At 40.0% G+C, this 22331-nt stretch overlaps 1 long non-coding RNA gene across 1 annotated transcript; it reads left to right on the top strand.

The window, feature by feature from the left end:
• The first annotated feature begins 786 nt into the window (after nt 1–786).
• On the top strand, nt 787–20108 carry LOC116854470. The gene is made up of 2 exons (XR_004380168.1): nt 787–1006; nt 19195–20108. It is a non-coding gene; the product is annotated as an uncharacterized LOC116854470 (long non-coding RNA).
• The last annotated feature ends 2223 nt before the right edge of the window (nt 20109–22331 follow it).

Genomic DNA, 22331 nt, shown 5'->3' with positions numbered 1-22331 from the left:
CTAAGAAGGCAAGCCGTGAAAACAAGTCCTAACTGGCATCAAATAAAAGATTTTTAACCACATGGAGCAAATCATTCTCTGGGCTGTGCCAGGAAGGAATCTGGAAGGGACACAATTATGGAGATTACAACTAGAGAGATGATTAGAGACTTGGGGAATTCTTTTTTCAAGGACTTGCTAAGGAAATGGGACTGTAATTAGAAAGGGAAGTAGAATGAAGGCTTTTTTTTTTCTCCCTCTCTTTTAGGTCAACTAAAAAGCTTCAGTAAATATATAACAAGAACCTACGAAACTTCCATATCAGTGGGAAAATGTGCTAACTTCAAAAATCACTAATGAATACATCCTAAAGCAAAGTACTGCATTTGAAAATCAGTCTCTCCATTACCTGTCAAGTCCAGACCTTCAGGAGTTTAGGTATATCCTGGAATAGCAGTTGACAAGCTATTGAAATGAAAATTCTGAATAAAATTAAGACAGCCCATTAGCCCAAATGGGGGAACATTGTAAAAGAGTTCATGGATTTGTGACTTGTGATATATATATATATATATATATATATATATTTTGTCATTGATATTCTTACTTGGAAAAGTAGAGAAAGTAATTTTTGCATTTTTGGGTGGGGGGGTTATAAAAACCCAAACTGAGATCTGAGGTTTTTATAGTTTGGCAAATTTCAAAGATATGAAAGCAGAATTTTTGGCACTCGGGGATTGAGAGGCAAATGACATCATATGGCTTAAGGGAAATAGAGAGCTAAAAACGTACATTTGGAAAATTTCAGAAGCTGGCTGCCGCTGAAATAATTTTGATTTTTTTTTTTTCCAGTAAATTTAGTTGTCACAAAAGGCGCTCGATTGACAGGCCCGCAGAGGAAAACGTGCGAGTCCGGGAGATGCGATGTCAGCTCCTGCCTGAGGAACGCCTGGGCTGGAGGGCCTGCGTTTGCCTTGTCAGAGCGGGTCTTTCGGGGGCCACTCCCCGCGTTGGTGACACCCTGGTGGTGAGTGAAATGATTTAGCCATGGTCTGGTGGGCTTGGGCGGAGGAAGGAGTGCCAGTTTCCCCTCTCCAGTCTCAGTTTCTTGAGCCCCTTGGCATCTCAAATTATTATTGGGGTGATTGGCGGGATTGTTCATTTTGAAGCTCAGCGTAGTCATCCCAAAGCTTCTGCATGACTTTTCATTTCCCCAAAGGGAGGTCATGGGCATGATAGGTGAGTTAAAACACGGAGGACAAAGATGGTGAGACTGGATGAGAGGAAAACTATCTTCCAATAAAATCAAGATGGATGATTGACAGTTGGCAATCCTTGAGTTGGGGAGGGGAAGCCGATTTGGGGGAAAGGATATGTATCTGGATTTAGGATGGATTGAGGTTGGGAGACCTGAGGTAACAGGACTTCTTTCTGTTCTATCTTTTCTTTTTTCTCCTCCAGCTTGCTAATTCTCAGCAACCAACCTAGAGTGTATGGCTTTACAGAGAGATGGTAAATGAGAAGTTATATAAAAACATCCTTAGATGAGAAAAAAATATTAAAATGGGATTAAAAACAAAATGAAGAGGAAAGGACAGAAAATGCACTTCATGTTTCAAATACATACCTGCAAAGGGGAAAACCAATTGGAGGCCCGGGACGGTTAGGGTGAGTGGAGAGGTCTGACTTTTATTGTGATGTTATTGCGTTCAACCCTCCAAGCCCAGCTCTGACAGCTCTCCAGGTTAACATCGGGTTGATCCTCATGTTGGAGAAACAGGACCGGGCCATGTGCTATGCTCCTCACTATGGTCATGTCCAGTGAATTTCATACTTGTTTCCAAATCTTGATTTAAAGCATTTGATTTCCCACCCTCATTGTCTATCTGGCTCTGCATTTCCCATAGGATTACTGAACCTGCTGGTGTTTGCCATGACTACGTCTGGAAATATATCAACTTTCACCCCTGAAATCATCTCACCCTGTTGCTTTCAGATTACGGGTTCGTCTTTGTGCCTTTCCTTCCTTATCCTTTCCTTCTCCCTCCTCACTTGGGAGAACAGAAAAGGTCTGAGCCATGGAGCCTGTCAGCTCTCTCCTTGCTTTGTCCCCTGCCCCAACAACCTGAATGAACCTTTCTGGATGAATTCTGTCTACCCCTTGCTCTCTGGTTTACCTACTTGGTTTTTTATTTTTCCCTTCCTTACCTTCACTTTTTTGCAGGCTAACCCAGGCACTTGTGGACTCTTGATCCTAACTCTTTTTGTTTCCCCAAAGTCTCTGCTACATGAATTATTCCCTCTTTTTCTTAAATCTTCGATTACTCTTTCTCTACCCTGGCTCCTACCCCCTCTGGCTACAAACATACTTAGATCTCCTTCATCTTAGGAAAAAAAAAATCTACAAAAACTTCTGTCTCCCTCAGCTATTATCCTTTTCAAACTCCCTTTAAAACAAATGCCTCTATTTCTTGACCTACACTTGACTCATCAACATGATTTGATTCTGCCCCTGCACCATCCCACTCCAGACTTTTCTGTAGAAATTGTCAGCAGTGATCAGTCTTTAATTGTCAGATCAAATCGGATCATCTGCTTTAATCTTCCTTTTACCTGGTCTCCCTGCAGCTTGATACTAATACTTAGTTTCCCTCCTTGAAACTCTTTCCTCCTGATTTTGCTTCCATGTCTTTGACACACGTTCATCTTATCCTAGCTGGCTCCTTTCCCTTTATCCTCTCCTTAAACGTTGACTCTCCCTTTGGTACCACCTTCTCTCTTCATTCTATAAGCTCTCTCTGGGCAGTATTATTTACTTCTGTGTTTTCAACATTGTCTTTCCCATGGGTGACTTTAAAATCATACCTCCAGGACTGACCTCATGCATGAACTCCCCCTCTAATATTTTCAGTTGTCTTCTGATATTTCAAGTTCAAGCTATCAGAAAGTGAACTCATTATCTCCAGAATCCGGCATGGCACTTGGCATGCGACAGTCTTGCTGAAGCAGAGAAGATTTTTAGGCAGGTCAGAAGAAAGTTTCCAAGCTGGTCACTTCTGCGTTCTTCCCTTTCCCCTGGAAAATTCAAAACCAGGCAGATGCAAACTGATAATTCCCATCCCGACTTATCTTGAGCACCTCTATCAATTCTGTAATTACAGAAAGCAGATTACAAAATAATAACTTCAAAGCCTTGTATGAACAGATGTGTTAGTCAGCTTTGCAGTAGGACCAGAAGGCCTTGGACAGCCTGACTGTGGGGCTAGTGCAGAGTTGGTAGACCTTCAGTGCTATCTCTGTGTGCCTTGATCTATTCTTGCCACTTCCCTTGCATATCCTAGAAATTATAGCTCTGGAATTCTGCATCAAGGCTCAGCTCTGTTATTTTCTTGGTACAGTATGTATTATTCCTGTCGTTTTAGTCCAAATTCACTTTGCCTTCTGGTCGATACTGATAATTCAGACTTCACCTAAGATACTGTGAATCAGAGAGGGACTCTGTCAGTGGGTGGTACCACTGGTCTCTTCAGATGGATGGTTGATCTTCTGAATGCCTGTTTCATGAAACCCAGAGAACAGAATAGTAGGAAAGTATTTGGGGTTGTAAAACCATGGGTGTTCCCCTGATCTCTCTTAAAGATCACATCTTAAGCTATTACCTATGTATAATAAAAGCATTAGCAATGTTTACTTGGGCCCACTTGAAGCACTCCATACATTCTTTGGAGGTACCTAAAAAAGGAAGGAGCCCTGGACCAGTAAAGAGAAAAATCAAGAATAGGAGGCATTTGGTGACACAATGACAAACAAAGCCCATTGTACTGTTCTTAGAGTTGGCAAAACTACCCCAAGATTTCTCCTCCTTTTTTTACTATGGTGGTCTAATAATGATGAAAAGATACCTGGGTCAAATTCACATCAGGATCTCAGGTTTTGAATTAGAAGCCAGTATCCACCTATGGGAGGTTCACCTATGGAGGGGGATGGATGTTGGAGTCTTTTTGGTTCTAGGAATGCAGAGATCTTTCTGTCTCCTAGACAGGAAGGAAATGTAAGCAAGGATAAAATAGGCAATGATTGGTAACACAATTCTTTTCTCTCTTCAGTATTTTTGTCTGGACCCCAATTTGAAGATGTGTTTAAGATTTATGGAGAGCAGACGTCTGTCATAAGGGATACTTGCTGCTCCATTGGGGCTGAGAAGAGAAGTGGAGAGGGGGGAAGACAGTGCAGATGGAGGAGGAAGGCGTGGCTCTGCTCACAACTAGAAGACACTTCCTAATGGTACACACGGAGCCTTATTTAATTCTCCTGTGGTGTTTCAGTCTGGATGCTTTCAGATCTTTTGAACTCGATGCTTTTATCTTCTACTGATTCAGTCGATGCAGACGAGAAAGTCCTGTGAGGCAGTAATGTCACCAAAAAACTGTGTCCTCAGCTTTTATTGTTCTAATTGTATCCGCTCTGGAAGGCACTGGAATTGACACAGCCCAATCAATAATGACTACTTTTAAGTGAGGAACCATTCTTGGAGACACTGCTGCAGGATTTGAGATTTACAGATATTTTCTCATTCAATTAAGAAGATGGAGACCATTCAACCTCTGCTGGTCAGAGAGCTGGGATTCCTGTAACAAACTTTTGCCCAACTACATTTGGCAGCAGAAATCCCCTATAAGAGAAAATCTGGGCCGTGTCCCCTGACTTGATGCCCAGTATTTTACATATTCAAGGGAACAATGTGGAACAGAGAAGAGCATTCTTTCAGTTTATTGTTTTTATTATTTCAGTTATTTATTTATTTATTATTTCAGTTTATTATCCCTACAAGTTTGCTTGGATCAGGCAAAAAGCTGTCCATTGATGATGGTCCTTAATAGCTTGTAGCTTCTTCTATGACCATGGAGGGATGATCACCAAAGCTATGCCATCCCTTAGAACAGCTTAAATTCTCGACGCATATATAGAAAATAATTTGGATTCCCAGATTTGGGTATTTGGTATAAACTCTTCTATCTTATTACGGACAGAGGGGCCTCCAATTGCAGGTATGGCACTGGACCAGATGTGGAGCCCCTGACAGCTAGAGGGTAGTTCCACTAAGATACCCAAAGCACAAAGGTAACAATGATTTAAACAAGTAAATCTTATTAAGGCATAATATATATACACAATAGAATATACAAATAATAAGGGTGCAACTTGATGAAATCCCTCCTATACACATATCTAAATCAAGTTATAGAATACTGCCAGCATTCCAGAAAACTTAATCATGCTTTTTCCTAGTAAATATCCCCAGAAGCTTACCATTATTTTGACCCTTATCCCCATAGATTACCTTTTGTATTTCACTTTATATTCAACATTATATTGGAGAGATTCACCATGATGCTATTTGAAACATAATTTTATTCCTTTTTATTGCTACTTACTAGTCCATTATATGAATATAACTAAATCATATTTACCCATTCTACTGTTGATGGTCATTTGAAATGTTTCCAAGTCTTAGCTCTTATGAGAAAAACTGCAATGAATATTCTTATACCAGTCTTGTATTCTGCCAAAACATTTTCATAATAATTATTAAATTCATCAGCAATGGAGGGGAGATCCAGATGTTCTACTTTTTTTTTTTCTTACCAATACTTAGTATTTTCAGTCATCTAAAATTTTAGCCATCCTAGTGAGCATGTAATGATATCTTATTGTGGTTTTATTTTGCATTTTCCTGACGAAAATACCATCTTGCACTGAGCATTATTTCTTGTGCTTAATGGTCATTTGGATGTTTCATTTACAAAGTATCTGTCCAAAAGTTTTGTTCATTTTGAAAGAATTGGGCTGCTTGGGCTTTCCTTACGGATATAGTAATACTGTGTATATTTTCAGAGTTCTTTGTCTAATGTATATTGAAAATATCTTATCGTGGACTGTCAGTTGTCTCAAAAGTGTTATCTCTCCACAATTCTCTCTTGCTGAACTTTGATGGTTATACCTAATTTCAGCCTTCTAGTACTGAAGTCTAAAGGAAGCAAGGAGACCCAAAGGGGAAATGGAGATCCCCATATCAAGTGTTATCCAGTGGGAAGGTGCATTTTCTGCACAACCATCCCTAACCTCCCACACCTCATGTCTCTTTTTGTCTTGTGGTACCCTTTACTCTTGCTGTTAGCACCCACATTATACGGCAGTCTCTTGACAAGACCGTGAGCTCCTTGAGGCCAGGAATATGTCTTCTCATCTGTGTATCCCCAAAAAACCAAGTCAGGGCCTGACTATGTTCCACTTTGTCATTGCTCAAAAAATATGTATTAAGGAAATGGATGAATGGGATGATTTTAAGCATAGAAGCTACATGACACGATTTGCATTTTAAGTAGATAATTCTGGCATCAGTTTGGAGAGAGAGGATGGAGGTCTCAAATATTAAGTGGCAATTTTAGCGCACACAGATTTAGACAGCAAATCCAGAGAAAAATATGCTGAACAATAACAGAAAAGGTCTGTATGTGTTTTTCTTCTATAGCCAAGGGATGCACAATCAACCCCAAGGCAATGGTGATGTCAAATTTTGTTAGAGAATTTACTGAATCTGACTCGGTGATAGATGACAATACAAAACAACAAAAAAGATATGTCACACAGCCCAAATGACAAATGTCAATTGAATCGTGCAGACAGTTAGGTGCTAAGAGTTCAGAGGAGCTAGTGATTACCATGAGCCACACGGATCAGGATTTTACTAGTAAGATTTTTTCCTTAATACTAAGATGTTAGCGGACGTGCTTTTTTTATGATGATGATAAATATTATTACAATCCCGAAACTAGAATGTGTTGAACAAGAAAATATAAAAGATGAGTCTTGATGTTTTTACTATCTCTCAGCCTCAGAATCAACACTGAGAAGAGAGGAGTCAGTAGAAGTTTCTAGAGCCACAAGGATCAGCACTGCTGAGCTCAGAACAGTAGTGGCTCTGTAGGCTATTGTCAACTGCAGGTTCTTGGACATGGGTGCTCACCCCTTCTTCACAGTGGACCCTGCCTCTGCACTCATGCTCTAGTCTTCCAGCCAAAAGGTACTTTTGCCACAAGACCCCAATGAAGCTGACTGTGCACTTTTTTAGATGGGGGATATAATACTTAGAAATGTTCAGGTTACATTTTTAATTTGAAATTGAGGCAGTCACCAAAAAAAAAAAAAAAAAGAAATCTTGCCATTTACAACAGTGTGGATGGAGCTAGAGTGTATTAATCTAAGCAAAATAAGTCAATCAGAGAAGGAAAATTATCATATGATCTTACTGATATGTGGAATTTAAGAAACAAGGCAGAGGATCATAGAGGAAGAGAGGAAAAATGAAACAGGATGAAAACAGGGAGACAAACCATAAGAAACTCTTAATCTCAGGAAACAGAAGGCTGTGGAGCAGAGGGGGTAGGTGGATGGCACGGCTGGATGATGGACATCAGGGAGGGTATGTGCTATGGTAGTGCTGTAAATTGTGTAAGACTGATGAATCACAGACCTGTACCCCTGAAACAAATAATACATTATGTAATAATATTTTTAAAAAATGTTGACACTCAGAAAAACTCCACAAACTTAATTTTTTTAGGTGGTAAGTTTTTTGGGGTACCTGGGTGTACAGTTGGTTAAGTGTCTGACTCTCAGTTTTGGTTTAGGTCATGAATTCAGAGTCATGAGATCCAGACCTGTGTGGGGTTCTGCACTCCGTGCAGAGTCTGCCTAGGACTTTCCTACTCTCTGGCCTCTCCCTGCTCTCTCTGTGTTTCTTTCAAATAAATAAATAAAATCTTCGAAATAAAAAAAAGTGGTAAGGTTTTTTTTTTTATGAAGTAAAATATGCATAACATAGAATTCAACAATTTAAGCATTTTTAAGTCTACAATTCAGTGGCATGAAGAATATTCACACTGTTGTGTAACCAACACCACTCCAGAACATTTTCATCTTCTCAAACTGAACCTTTGTAACTATTAAACATCCCCTTCCTCCCCTCCTCCCAGCCCTTGGCAAGCACCCTTCTGTTCTCTGTCTTTATTATTTATTTATTTATTATTTATTATTTGACTACTCTAGTACCTCACGGAAGTAGAGTCACACAGTATTTGTCCTTATGTGACTGGCTCATTTCACTGAGCATAATGTCATCAAGATTCACTCATGCCGGAGCATGTGGAAGAATTTCCTTTATGTGATTGAATAATAGTCTATTGTCTGTATATACCACATTTTGTTTAGCCATTCAGAAACTTGAATTGTATTGTTCCTACTTCTCCAAAGTGAAGGTGAAATTTTTATGCCTTTTTACATGTTGTCAGAAGAAGACATAAAGTGGGAGGGAAGGGCACCTAAATTTATTGAGAAACTACTACGTAACCCACAGTTTGGCAGTATTCTTTACACAGTGTAGCCATTTGTGCCTCACACCAGCCCTGTAAAGTAGGTGTGATCACATCAATATTCATCCAAAGGAGTTGGAGTGATTTGTATTCAAGCTTATGAGACCAAAATGATTGTTCATTGTTCACTATATTGTTGTGCATAGGGGCAAAGCCCAGGGAAAGCTGACACCATGCAGTTTTGAAATGTCTACGGTTTGTCTTTGGTTATTCCTCATACTTTTACTGTCTTTCCACTTTCAGCATCCTTTCCCCACTCCCAGATAATCTGTCCTCAAGGTCAGCCTAGTTCTAGCTTTAAGAGGAATCATTTTCTTATATTGAAAAGACACATACCCGAGTAAGGAAAACAATGATTATTTCAATAGATGCTGAAAAGCATTTTAATTCTTCACATTCATTATTTAAGAAAAAAAGAACTTAAATACTTAGCAACCTGAATGACAAGATCCAGGTCTCTTGACCCTGGATTCTTCATCCATAAAATGAGAACTAGATCTCTCCAAGTCTTGGATTTCCCTTGTCTCTTGCTATTCAACCCAATGAGTGATTTTTGTAAATTACATTGCCATTTGTTTCTGTTATGCTTTGCAGTCCTGGAAGGTACTTCAGTGATGGGAATGCTGAATCATAGAGAAGAAAGATTGTGTTTGGGTGCTGGGAGTTTGCACTATAAATTCACTCTAGAAATGTCAACACTTGAACTCAGTTCTTTACTAACTGAACAGCTAAGCCATGGGGATATTGCTGACTGATAGACTAATTCAATTTTAACAGGTGATTCTCTTAGCTGACCTCAGGCTCATGGTATGATTTTGCCCTGCTCTACACTTTTTGTAAAATACTTGGGTGAGAGGTCTGCTAGCTAAATGATCAAGTTTGTAGATGACACGAAGCTAGAAGGGATAACAATATTAGGAGTCCAAAGAATTTTTATAAGCTGGAAGCATGATCTGAATTTAAGAATATTAAATAGATGCAGGTGTCAGCATTTAGATCCCAAAAGCCAACTAACTGCTCAAGCAGAGACACGGCAGTGAATTAGTTGCAAGGGATGGAAACGTCACTTTCATGGACACCACAGAGGGAGGTTTTGGCTCTTATAAGCAAACCATGAGGGCTTGGAACTTGAGTGCTCTTAGGACTTTATCAAGTTGTCTTATTTCTGATTCCCCTCGTGAATTTTTTTGTTTGTTTGTTTTCTCTATGAGGAAAGAACTCTGGCCTTGAACAGTTCTCAGACTCACATGTTTCTAGTTTAGTCAATAGAAATAAAATAATTATCTTGCCCCAGTTAAATAAATTCTTTTGAAGGATTCTAACTTGCCTGTACCACTTTAGGCCAAATGCTGTAGCCAGGTAGGGGAATATATATAAAGTAGCTGCTTGCCATTTGAATCACATAGTGAGAAAATTTTTCCAGCATGAAAGGTGGTGTTAATGAAGGGTCCAAAACAAGAAAGACTCGGGGGTTTTTTTAACTATAAAGATGATAGGAGTTAATGGTAATATGGGCTTGTTAGAAAAGCTTGAAGTTTGCCATGATGGAACTAGGGTATCTGGAGTCGAGGACATGATGGGTGTCTGTTTTTCACTCTTCAGGTCATTCTTGCTGGTCATCTGGTTGAAAAGGAAAATTGGCAGATTAGAATGTATCCATAGGAGAGTTCCCAGAAAGGTGAAGAAACACAAAGTTTTGTTATGTGCACAAAATTAAGGATCAGGGATATTGAACCCAGAGAAGAGGATGTCTGTGGAGACATGATGAATGTCAGTAATGTATCTGAGGAGATGTCCTGTGGAAACAGGACTGAACTTGCCCTGTGCTACCCTAGGGAGGCAGTCTGGCACTAGCACCACCTGAGACCTGCAAGCCTTCCTATGCAATGGAAAGAGCAAAGTCTGAAGAACCTGACACACCAGGCCACTCATTAGAATTGTCATGTTTGGTGCCTTGATTAATGTGTCTCATGGGAACATATGAGCATCTCATCACACGTGTTAAAGATTCTGTGATGTAATGAACCTAATGCTGCTAATATGGTGCCTGACATGTAGTGTGGCTTCATTCACAGTAGCATTAGTATTAATAGAATTCACATAAACGTAAGGAAGGAATTTTCAACAAATCGGGTGATCCAACAGCCAATGGGAGCCCACACAGATAGTGAGCTTGCTGTCCCTGCGGGTGTTTGAGCAGAGGCTTGAAAACCACATGGTGGAGCACACTCAAACACTTCCTCTGGCTGTTGGACTAGGTGGCTTCCAGGGACCTTTCTGATTTAAAAAGTCAGTGATTCTGGATCCTTATCCATTTCTTAACTCCTTTAACTATTTTTCAAATCTGTATTCATAATTTATCTGTTTTCAAAAATCTAACAAGTAACAGTTTCAGCGATAATTATTGCATTTCTATATTTATAGATAACTGGCACATATGGAGGTGGAATAGCACAATTTGATATTTTCTCATGTGCCAGATTTTTTTAATAAATATAGAAAATCCTATAGTTATGAAAAACTATTTGTTAAAATTAAACATATATGCAACTGGGCATCTGTTCTGATGTACCAGCTCTCTTGAGAACCGGGTTTCCTGTTGCCATTGGATAAAACCCAATATTAGCCCAGAGTTCAAGGGCCCTATGTGTCAGATGGCCCAAATAAAAGCTAAAAAAAACCTCACTAGTTCTCACATGTATAGCACTTCTGTTCATTCTGGTTAGAATTTAATTTTCTATCTATAAAAATAAAAAACTATCCCCTCCCTGCAAAAAGCTATAGTAGGATATATATATATATATATATATATATATATATATATTTCTGCTCAATGATAAGGATTCCAAGTAGACTACACAATACAGTGAAAAGATGAAATTTTTAGGGTGACCTAGAGTTGGGTAGAAATTTCTGTCTCTCTTTCTTTCTCCCTGTGTGATCTTGGGCAAATTGTTTAACATTCTTGGGCCTTATTTTCCCACCAGTAAAAGGAAGAAAGTAACACCTACTTTTAGATATGTTGTAAGGGGTAAAATAATTATCAACATGGTACATTTCTTGCAATAGACATTTGAAAAATATCGATTCCCTCCTTGATATGTGTGAGCTTATGCATTTTGGAAATGACAATAGGGATTGTACTGATGTTGGCAATAGTTTTAAAGTAAGATCGACCATTTATTGAGTGCTTCTTATGTTCTCTGTACTAGATTAGACATTTAAAATACCGATCTGTTATAATTCTATTAGCAGCTCCATGGAATGCTCGGCATTTTATAAGAGATAAAAGTGTTAGAGAAGTTAGCTTCTTAAAGATCCTAAAGCTTGCAAATGGCGGAACGGGATCTCACAGCTGGTTCCAGAGCTGATTTTTAACTCTTACTCTATCTGGCTAATATTCTAGAAAAATCTTTAAAAGAACCAGAGTAACGTTAACAGTATTTTATAGTTAGCATAGATGGTGTTTGCATTTTCATTTCACTCAGGTAAAACATGAGTTTTTTTGGTGTTGTGTGGTTGAATTTTCACAACCCACTATCTTTTTGTAATTACAACTCCCATAGCTTTTGACAGATAGCCATTGGATTAGGATCTCCTAGCCATTACCATGGCTTTAGTTTTCCAGTAGGTCTGTTTCTGCCACTTTTATGCTTTGTTTAATCATATAAAGCCAAACCTCCGTATTTATTGTTCTTGTACTATTAATTCGCATGGTGAAATATTCCAGGCACTATGATCTGGACAAAATTATGGACGAGTGAGCTCTATCCCTTGTCTCCTTTCACTTGGGAAATTTCCCTTTGGGTCTGTCATGCCCTCCACCTCCACGAATAGTCAGGTCCAGCTGCTTCCATTCTCACTGCTGTGCCTGGGGGACAGGAGGCTCATCCCCCCGCGGGCTGGGCAGAGTGCCTGGTACTTACTGCCCGATGACTGCCTGTGACCCCTGAGAGCTTCCAGATATGTTCGGAACACCTGTTCTTTCAGTTTAGAAGGACACAGCTCTTAGTTTCACTGAATGTCAATGTTTAATTTGCTACCTTCCAATTTAGGCTTATTTTTGAGAATTCAAATCTCCTTTCAGATAAATTAAGTTAAACTACTGGTGGTTAGGGAGTTGCTTGACCTTGAATTATTTTCTTTTTCTTTTTGGAGGAGACTCGACAAAGGGGCTGACAGATGAGATTGAACACTGGAAAAACCGGGGAGAGTTTATGAGGATGAATATACAGATCAAGGGGCAAGTAAACATGTCAGAGGCTGGTGGCATCATCTCCTGAACAGAAACCATCCACACCTTTTTGACGATTATGTCTGGGGCCCTACAAATTTCATGTTCTGTGTTTTAGGTGATCTTCTATATTGAACTTTTTGATAGTTAACGAGTTCTCAATAAATTTTTAGGTAATATAAAATATATGAAGAGATTCAAGAATGTCAAGAATCCAATATTTTTTTTAAAGATTTTATTTATTTATCTGAGAGACAGAGAGAGAATAAGCAAGGGGAGTAGCAGGCAGAGGGAGAGAGAGAAGCAGGCTCTGTGCTGAGTGGGACTCGATCCCAGGACTCTGAGATTATGACCTGAGCCAAAGGCAGATGCTTAACCAACTGAGCCACCCAGGCGCCCCAAGAATCTAAAATTTAAAATACCACTGTATATCTTTAATTTTTTAATTCAATAAGGATTTTCCTTGTATCCATAAAGAAGATGCTGCTCTTAGGTTTAATGAACTCTTGTCTTTACATTCACACAGAAAGTCCCTGAGAAGTGTCACTTGGTATTTTTCCCAAATTATAGACTGCTTGGAAGACAACAAGGAAACTCCGATGCAAAGGAATGTATGATTTGACCATCATCTAGGGCAGTGGTTCTCAAATCACCTGAAAGCCTTGCTAAAGTACATAGTTGGGCCTCACAGAGTCTCAGATATGGTAGGTCTGTTGTGAGGCCTCAGAATCTGCATTTCTAACACACTATGAGTTGAAGCTGACACTTCTGATCTAGGGATCCTCTTATAAAAAGCACTGATCTAGAGCCATGTTCACTAACAGAAACATAATATGAGAAACATAGGGAGTTTAAAATATTCCAGTACCCTCATAAGAAAGTAAAAGGAACAGGTGAAATAAATGGTAGAAATATATTTTATTTTAATCTAAAGTAGCCAAGATATTATCACTTCAACATACAGTCAATATAAAAATGATTAAGGATATATTTTACATTTCTTCTTTTCATATCAAGTCTTCCAAATCTGTTGCTTTCTTTATGCTTATAGCACATTTGATTTCAGACTAAACCACATTCCAAGTGTCCAATAGCCACAGGTAGCTACTGGCTACTATATTGGAAAGTGAAGAATGAACATTCTAATAAATTACATTGCTAAGAAATAGCTCAAAGAAGTCAATAGTGATTCTCAACACTGGTTGCACATCAGAAGCACTGGAGGAACTTTAAAAATATACCAATGCCTCAGGCCCATTCCCAGAACAATCTTAGTTAGTTGGTCTGGGGTCAAAGGTAGGCACCAGCATTTAAAAAATCTCCTCCAAGTGATTTTAATGTTCAGCCAGATCAAGAATTCCTGGGACAGGGGTGCCTGGGTGGCTCAGTGGTTTAAAGCCTCTGCTTTTGGCTTGGGTCATGATCCCAGGGTCCTGGGATCAAGCCCTGCATCGGGCTCTCTGCTCAGCGAGGAGCCTGCTTTTCTTCCTCTCTCTCTGCCTGCCTCTCTGCCTACTTGTGATCTCTGTCTGTCAAATACATTAAAAAAAAAAAAAAAAAAAGAATTCCTGGGACAGATGGACGCCGAACTGAAGGTAAGATTGACTTATATATGCAGAATCCAGCCACATGTTTCCTTGGTGCTATGGTCTGAGTGTGCCCCCCCTACAAATTCATGTATTGAAATCTTAACCCCCAAAGACGGTGATATTAGGAGGAGGGAACTTTTGGAGGTGCTTAGGTTATGAGGGTGGAGCCTTATGAATGGGAGCAGTATCCTTATAAAAGAGGCTTTAGGGAGCTCTGTCCCAACTCCACCACGTGAGGACACAGCGGGAGGTTGGCCCTGTGCAGCCCTAGAGAGGTGGAGGGGGCCTTCATCAGAACTCTGCCATGCTGGTGTCACAACCATGGACATTAGCCTCGAGACGTTTGTTTTTATAAGGCACCCGGTTTATGGTCGTTTGTCACAGTAGCCTGACTGGACTAAGTCACTTGGCAAAGGGAAAAGAGAAACTAACATGAATATCACTACATCTGAGGCACTTTCCAAAAGATTGTTTTATTTACTTCGTATAATCCTGCAAAGCAGATCTTACTGCTATTTTGCAGAAGGTGTAGTGGAAATGTGGCAACATCAAGTTTGTTAGCCAGTTTCTGTTGTAGTGAATCAAGAGCAGATCCTAAGTGACAGATGAAGTGACAAATTCCAAGACCTGCTCTTCCTGTGGTGCCATTTTGCCTGCCTTGTCTTATTTACTGATAATGCAAAGTTCCTTCAGCTGGAACTGCAGGTCCGCTCTTCCTTTTCTACTTGTTTAACTGAGTACAATTCCTCACTTTTAAAGAAAACTAAAACCAAACTTCATTAATACAGTCAGTGGCTACTTTTTCACAGAGGATCTAGATAATATGCCAAGTATTTTTGGTGGGGGTGGGGCAGCAGGGGAGTCATCAAATCAAGATGATTAAACACAGGTCATTTCCTCTCACTTTTCCGTCTTAACAGGAACTCCCTCTGGGTCATCCCTTATATTTGATTCTCCGAGTTGAAAGATATGTCCATTTGATGTCTGAGAAACTTTTCTAGCTCTGACTTACATACTTTAAATTTCTTTTCTTAGAACTTGCTAGCCACCTGTTGGCGGGAACATGGGATCATCACCAGCGTGGTGTGCCCAGGGGTTGCGATGCCTTGAGGCAGGGGGGCCGGCATCAGGGGCAGCTCTGGCACTCAGGAGTAGGCAACTGTCCTCCACACTCTCACGTAGATTTACTATGAGCTCTCCTAAAGTGAAATGTGTGACTAAAAGTCTTTTGTGTTTTTTTAATAATATGGAATTTAGTATATTTAATATGTGATTTGAATCTCATACCTGAAATGACTTAAGCCCTTATGTATGCCACCTCACTCTATCCTTCCTAGTTTTATGTGGAGGAGATGTCTATTCGAGGCTAAGAATTACAATTACTTTCCAATGTTTTACTTATAGGGTCTCTCCTGGCTCACTTTTCATGTACTTCAAAAATCATCAAACAAAACAAAATAGGAATTTGGGTCTCTCGCTGATCTCAATTGTCCTCGATTTCTTCTTTAACATTAATAGTATTAAGTAGATCTACCTAATTAAACCAATTATTTGTTATTCTTGCTGTAGAGGACCTAAGTGTGACCTTGGAATCCCACTGCTGAGAACCTTAATTCTGAAATAGAGTTAACATTTGAACAACACAGGTTTGAATGGCACACTCCACTTATATGTGGTTTATTTTCCATAAATTCAGTATAGTACTCTAAATGTATTTTCTTTTCCTTATGGTTTTCTTAATAATATTTTTCTTTTCTTCATAGATTATTTCATTGTAAGAATACAACGTATAATACATATAACATACAAAATATGTATTAATTGTGTATTTATCAGTAAGTCTTCTGGGCTACAGTAGGCTATCCGTAGTTGAGGCTTTGGGGAGTCAAAAATTATACATGGATTTTAGACAGTGCTGGGGGGATCAGCACTCCTAAATCCAATGTTGTTCAAAGGTCAACTGTTCTTTCTTGCAAAGTTCTATTTTTGAGTACCTGGATCTAATAAACTCCAGTAAACCTTGTTCAAATTCATGACATGAGTTCCTGAAATTTGGTGACTACTGGTTCATATAAAGGCATTTTAACCATCCTTTATTAACTTATTGGCAACCAGTCTTCATTATGAATATGAGGACATGACAGAGAGGTAGGAATTTTGAATGATACTAGTATAAATATTTGGCCAATTTGTACTAGATTTGGGTCAAAAAAAAAAAAGAGAGAGAGAGAGAAGAAGACTTCAGATTATGAAAAAAGTAGGAAATAGGTTAGATAGTTAGGTTTGGTTGAATTAGGGAAACTCAGAATCAGGCAAAATAATTTGCTCCCCAAAGTTTGTTCTAGAGGAGAAAAAGTCTTATTCTCATCCGGTGAGTTATGGAACTGAATTTGAGTATGTGCCAAGTGCTGCTTGGTGGTGGTGTCAGTGATTTTGGTAGGGAAAAGGCACTTTATTTGCCTTCAGCATGATTTTGTCCCACCTCAAGGCACCCCAAATACTGGTGAAAATAAGGTGCTTGCTGTCCAAGTCCTCTAGGTCCCTTCTGGTGAGATTAGATTGCCTCCCTATATAAGGGGGTGCTTGTCCCCAGGTCTTTCGGATTCATTCAGCTGAGGTGTCAAAAGAGGAGGACTTGGTGAGTGTCAGGTATCTCCCACTCTAAAGCTATGTGCATGCCTACTCCTACTGTGTGCCAGGATCCTGTCAGCATCAGCCATTCACCTCAGTCTTTACAAAGGGCTGTGTTGTTAGGACTGCTTAGGAATAGTGGTCAGTGTGTTGTACCCCTAGCTGTGAGGAGGACATGTTTCTCCTTCGTTGAAAGCAACTAAAGAAGGGAGCTTCAAGAGAAGCAAGGAGGCAGTTTGCTATGTCTTCTGGATTTTGAGGAACACACACACTGTAAAGGTGCATGCTTGCTGGAGCTGGCAGAGAAAGGGATGCCCAAGTTCCCAGCAAGAAGCACAACCCTCAGGCAGAACAGAGGGCCTGTCTCCAGGCAAGACAAGGGCCCAACAGAGGGAGTCAACCTGGAGACTGAGAGGCTTCCTGCCCAGACCACCTGAAGGGGTTCATTTGACCCCAAGGAAGGATGGAAATTCCATTCAGGGCCAGGAAGGAGGGAGCCCAGGGAGGTTATTTGAAAAGAAGGTAATAGAAAATACAAAGTTGGTTTCTGTTAGCATCCTGGAGAGTGGTACTTCAATAAAATATTTTATAAAATGTAATTTCAAGTCATCCCCAAATAAAGATACAATAAAAGTAAAGGTGTTAAATTTTGCAGATCCCCTGGCTTTACCTAAGTCACCTGTCTCTAAGGAGTGTTGGGGATGTCACACTAATTGTACTGAACTACAAAGATTCATTCAGCAGTGGTATGGGGGACAGGTCAGAGGAGGGAGACAAAAGAATTCCCTCTTCTCTCTTGGTCTATTGCTTTCCTTGTCCCACAATCAGATGTCCTTGCACAGAGCTCCCATAATAAGCCCCTGCCTGCTCCATCACTGCACTTATAAAAATTGTTCTTATTTTATTTTATGACTTATCTCTGGAACTAGTCCCTCAGCACTAAAGCATCAGGGATTCCTGTTCCTGTTTGTCTTCAGAGCACCTAGGACAGTTCCTGGACCACTGTCTGTGTTCTTGTCACAAGGGTGAGTGAGAGTTTCAGTCCTGTCATGAGCTCTGGGGCCTTGAAGCCTGGGCCTTCTCTGATAATTTACTTTATTTGGGCTTCAGTCTTAGTGTACCAGGGTTGGTCTCCATTCCTGTTTCCTCCACACTGAAAATCTCCAATGTAGTAAGTATAAGAAAAGAAGACTCAAATAACAGAAAGAATCAAAGACAATGTCAATGGTTGGGAGAATATGGTTGAAGCAACACAATTACTTTCAGTTAGGAGTGGTAATTGGGACACTGAGAACTTTTCTGAAACATGTTTATCTAAGATGAAGGGACCATATGTTATTAAAGACCAGTTTGTATGTTAGGTTTAAGTTGGAATATTGGGGGTTATCTTTACACTAGTGATAGAAGGTTGATAGTGAAGTTGATTGAGAGAGAATAAAGCAACGTAGTAAAGACAGAGTTGCAGGCAACCTGAGAGTCGGTGGGTGGTAAGGGGAAGATCCTACCTCCACCCAAAGGGTTAACAAGTGCAGAGGAGATTTTGGGAGGCACTGTCCCTGGGAACCTAAAGAAAAAAATAATTCAAAAGATGTTTTGCAGAAACCAAATATTTTGGTGCTTGTAGTTCAAAGTAAGAAATTGAGGTTGAATTTGGATGGCTTTAAAACTCCTTGTCAATCCTCATGGATCAGCATGACCTCCTTTATCACCACTGTCCCACAAAGAGCTGTCAACATACGCCTTTAAAAAAAAAATTGTTGTAATGTTATATACCCACAGAACAGAAAGTTCCAAATTGAATTAGAGGAGTATTATATTTATTATATTATATTTTATAATAGTGTATAAATTATTTTAATTTTATATTAAAATATATTCACACCTCTCCAAAAAACATGCTAATTATTTCAGGTAGCGTTTTAATGGATTATTCTTGGAGCAGGTCAAAAAGAATGTAAAGGGGTTAATAAATTATTACCCACACCTAAAGATATCTTCATACTCTCCCCAAACATCTGTTTGATGTCACGGGGTCATGTAGACAAGACTAAATCTAGTTCTTTAAAGAAGAAACAGGAAATATTTTCATCAGCAACCAGCACGTGGGGTGCTGCAACAGGACCTTGGAATGTCGTCAGAAATTCAGTCAACTTCAAGGCCAACAACCGAAGGCTTAGAATCGGCTGAATCGTATGAACTAGGACTGGGGAGGGCATGGCCAAAAATTTGGGGAAGGAAACTTAGTATGGGGATGGAATCTGGTAAAATCTGCCTCAACAGCACTCTTTGGACATTATAGAATTTGTGACAATTTTTTTTTTTCCCCCAGTCAGGGGTGTTACTTTCCTCTAGGTGAAGCCTACTAACTTTGCAGGAACCAACGGAAGAGCCAATCAGGAGCATGCCCCACTTTTTCTCTTCCTTATCTTCTGAAAGGGACAAAGTATTTCCATGGAACCCTCAAGGCACAGGGAGAAGAAAACAGTCTATGTTATAAAAACCTCTTTTGTATATATTATGAACTGCCATATCAGGAAATCCATGAACAATCTGAAAATTGCTCAGAAGGCTGAGTGTGAGAAAGCTGTACTATATCAAAGAAAGCGTCCAGAGGACACACTTTCAAAAGGGAAAATTGCCAGCACAGAGCACTGTGGACAATCAACATGAAAACAGGGGCTGATATAATCACAGCTAAAGGAACAAATGTTAAGCGTTCTCCCTTCAGCTCAGCTGGCCTATTATACCTCTGAATACCCAGGCTTACAATGCCTCCCCTCCCTGCCTCCAATTCCAGAAGTGTCAGACAGGAGACACAGTGCCAGCAAAAAACCTTCCACCGATCTCTTGTTAGCTAACTGCGGTGTTTTGTTCCGTGGTTACATGTCTGCACAGGCCGTCATTGTGTCAGTCATAATTACCACCTGTTCGCCTGCTCCCTTCAGGTTCCATCACCTCTGCGGCATTAAGCAGCCAGCGGCAGGAAGCAGTGTGGCTTGCCCAGGAGCAGCGACTGTCAGGCTCTGGGTTTCAGAGTATAATTGCTGCCTGCACGCACAGAACCCTGGCCTCTCCCCTCCTCCCCCACCCCTCCCCCGATCGGGAAGGAAAACACCCAGCTGTACACATTCTTTAGGCAGAGGAGATCAGAGGCACATCAAATGTCATCTTCAGGCCATGCATCGGACCTGAGCTCTAACACAAACATGCCATTCTGTGACCAAAAATAAAAGTTCAATTTTTAAAAACTGTACAGACCACACCTCCTTGCCTCCGTTTAGTGCTAAATAGATCAATTTTTAAAAACTGTACAGACCACACCTCCTTGCCTCCGTTTAGTGCTAAATAGTACTAAATAGTGCTCCCAGCTGCATAGATTGTTTTCTTTTTCCTAGCATTATGCTCTGAAGTTTTTGATTAGAGACTTTCTTAAAAATGTTGTTCAGATTGGATCATTGCATCTTTCCCAGCTCATTCTAAGATCATACCGACCAAGTAACAGATAGCACTAGCTAATAGGAATGGAGCACTTAGAGCGGTACAGGCATTAAGCATTCTGCGTTTTAAGTACATAATTTAATCTTCACGATGCCCTAATCTGGTAGCTACCATTTTCATTCCCTTTCATGGATGACAAGATCAAAACATAGAATCTATTATCTTTTCTTTCCTCCAAACCTTTGTACCTGAGGTATTCGTAATGCTGGCCCTTTCCTTCCCATCAAGCTAATTCCTGCACATGCTAAGAATTCATCTCAAAGTCAAGTTGCTGGGAAAGCCCTTCCTGACCTCATCCCCTATTCTGAATTAAATATTTTAAATATTCTTATGGACCTGGTTTCTACCATTAGCATAACTGTTATTTATGCTACCATAATTGTTGGTGTTATGTCTATTACTTCCTTATGGCCTGGGACTATAAATCTCCCAAATAATTTAGTTCCCCGAGTCAACCTCTTCTGACTCAGGACGAGTTTAACATCTATGTAACTATTAGCAGGAAAAAGATGATGGAAATTACAGCATTTTTTTACCACTGGTTTTTTTTTTTTCCCCTTAAATTTGCCAAAATACGGGGACTTGGACTTTATATGGTTATCATGTAGTACCAGTCATGAATGTTTATTACTGATACAATATTGCTCGGGAAGAGAATATTCCTTAGAATTATTAAAATGTCATATTTATGCAGATAGAGTCTGTGAGTTCCAAGTACAATGCTTTCACATGGGGACTTGACAGCAGTAGAGTCATTTCAGGAGAGGAGGATGGAATTGCATCGAGTAGGCCTGTGGTTCCCAAAGTTGGCGGATCACGAGAATTACCTGAAGAACTCTGAAAAAACAGATTTCCTGGTATCCCACCACCCCTGAATCAGCATGTTTGAAGGTGAGGCCAAGGAACATGCATTTGTCAAACTGCCCTAAGGTAATTCTGATGATTGGCCCATTTCTAATACAGCTGTGTGAGGTGTTTTTCAGTGGTTTGGTTTGAGTAATTACTCAAAGTACATAAAAGCAATCTTCTGACATGTGGACACAGGACCCCCAGAGAGGATAAAATAAACAGATCACCAGTCATATCAGCAGCATGAAGCAAATGAAGAAGAAACGTACATTTTCTTCTGGTCAGGATTCTCAAAAACAGGCTCAATGAGAATAACCTGGAGGAGATTTTTTTTATAAAAGGCCTATGCCCTGGGGCTCATACCTGCAAATTAAATCAGCATCTTAAATTGGAGCACAGCTCAGACATTAAGATTCTTTGAAAAGAAGCCAGATGATGCAGCCAGGTCAGGGGTGGAATTAACGGCACATTCCAGAAAGTTTGAACCCAAGGTACTTCAGAAATCATCATTTGCTGGGAAAACTGGACTTTACCAAAGACTTTCCTTAGGACGCTACTTCATCAGATGCTCTGAAAACAGAATTCTATGATCTAGTATATTTGGGGGTCCAGTATATTTGTCTCCTGTGTATGCCCACCTTTGAGGCTTATGTGCATAATACAGATCAGTGTCTCAAGACCTGTGACCAGGAAAACCGTTAACTTGGTTTAATCCAGTATTTCCCCCCAGAAGCTACTTTTTATTTTCATGGCATTTACCAACATCCTCTGGAGCTGCAGGAACAATGACTCCAGGTAAGTAGGCCAGGTACCTGAGCCCTGTGCAAGGGCATCTTGTGGCCGAGGCTCTTTATCATGTATTAGGTACTGGGGGACGAAGACCTTGGAATCCTGGTTTTGACACTTCAGTTTTAAAATGATGGCGTTTGAGGGGTTGGTGGAGATGGGTCTTTGCCAGTGTGAATGAATCAGGATGCTTTGTCCTTTTGTTCTATGTTACCGTCATTTACTAGGTCATACACAACTTTCAACGGGCTGCAGAAACATTAATGATGGAAACCTCACTGCCCCACCTTCTGCAGATCAAAAGACTTTGGCATTGACTTGAAACCCACAGAG

The sequence above is a fragment of the Lontra canadensis genome, unplaced genomic scaffold (assembly GCF_010015895.1).
Source record: "Lontra canadensis isolate GAN:19392208 unplaced genomic scaffold, GSC_riverotter_1.0 scaffold92, whole genome shotgun sequence".
Lineage (NCBI taxonomy): Eukaryota > Metazoa > Chordata > Mammalia > Carnivora > Mustelidae > Lontra > Lontra canadensis.
The sequence above is the reverse complement of the archived record's forward strand: the minus strand, read 5'-3'. Positions and strand labels throughout refer to the sequence as shown.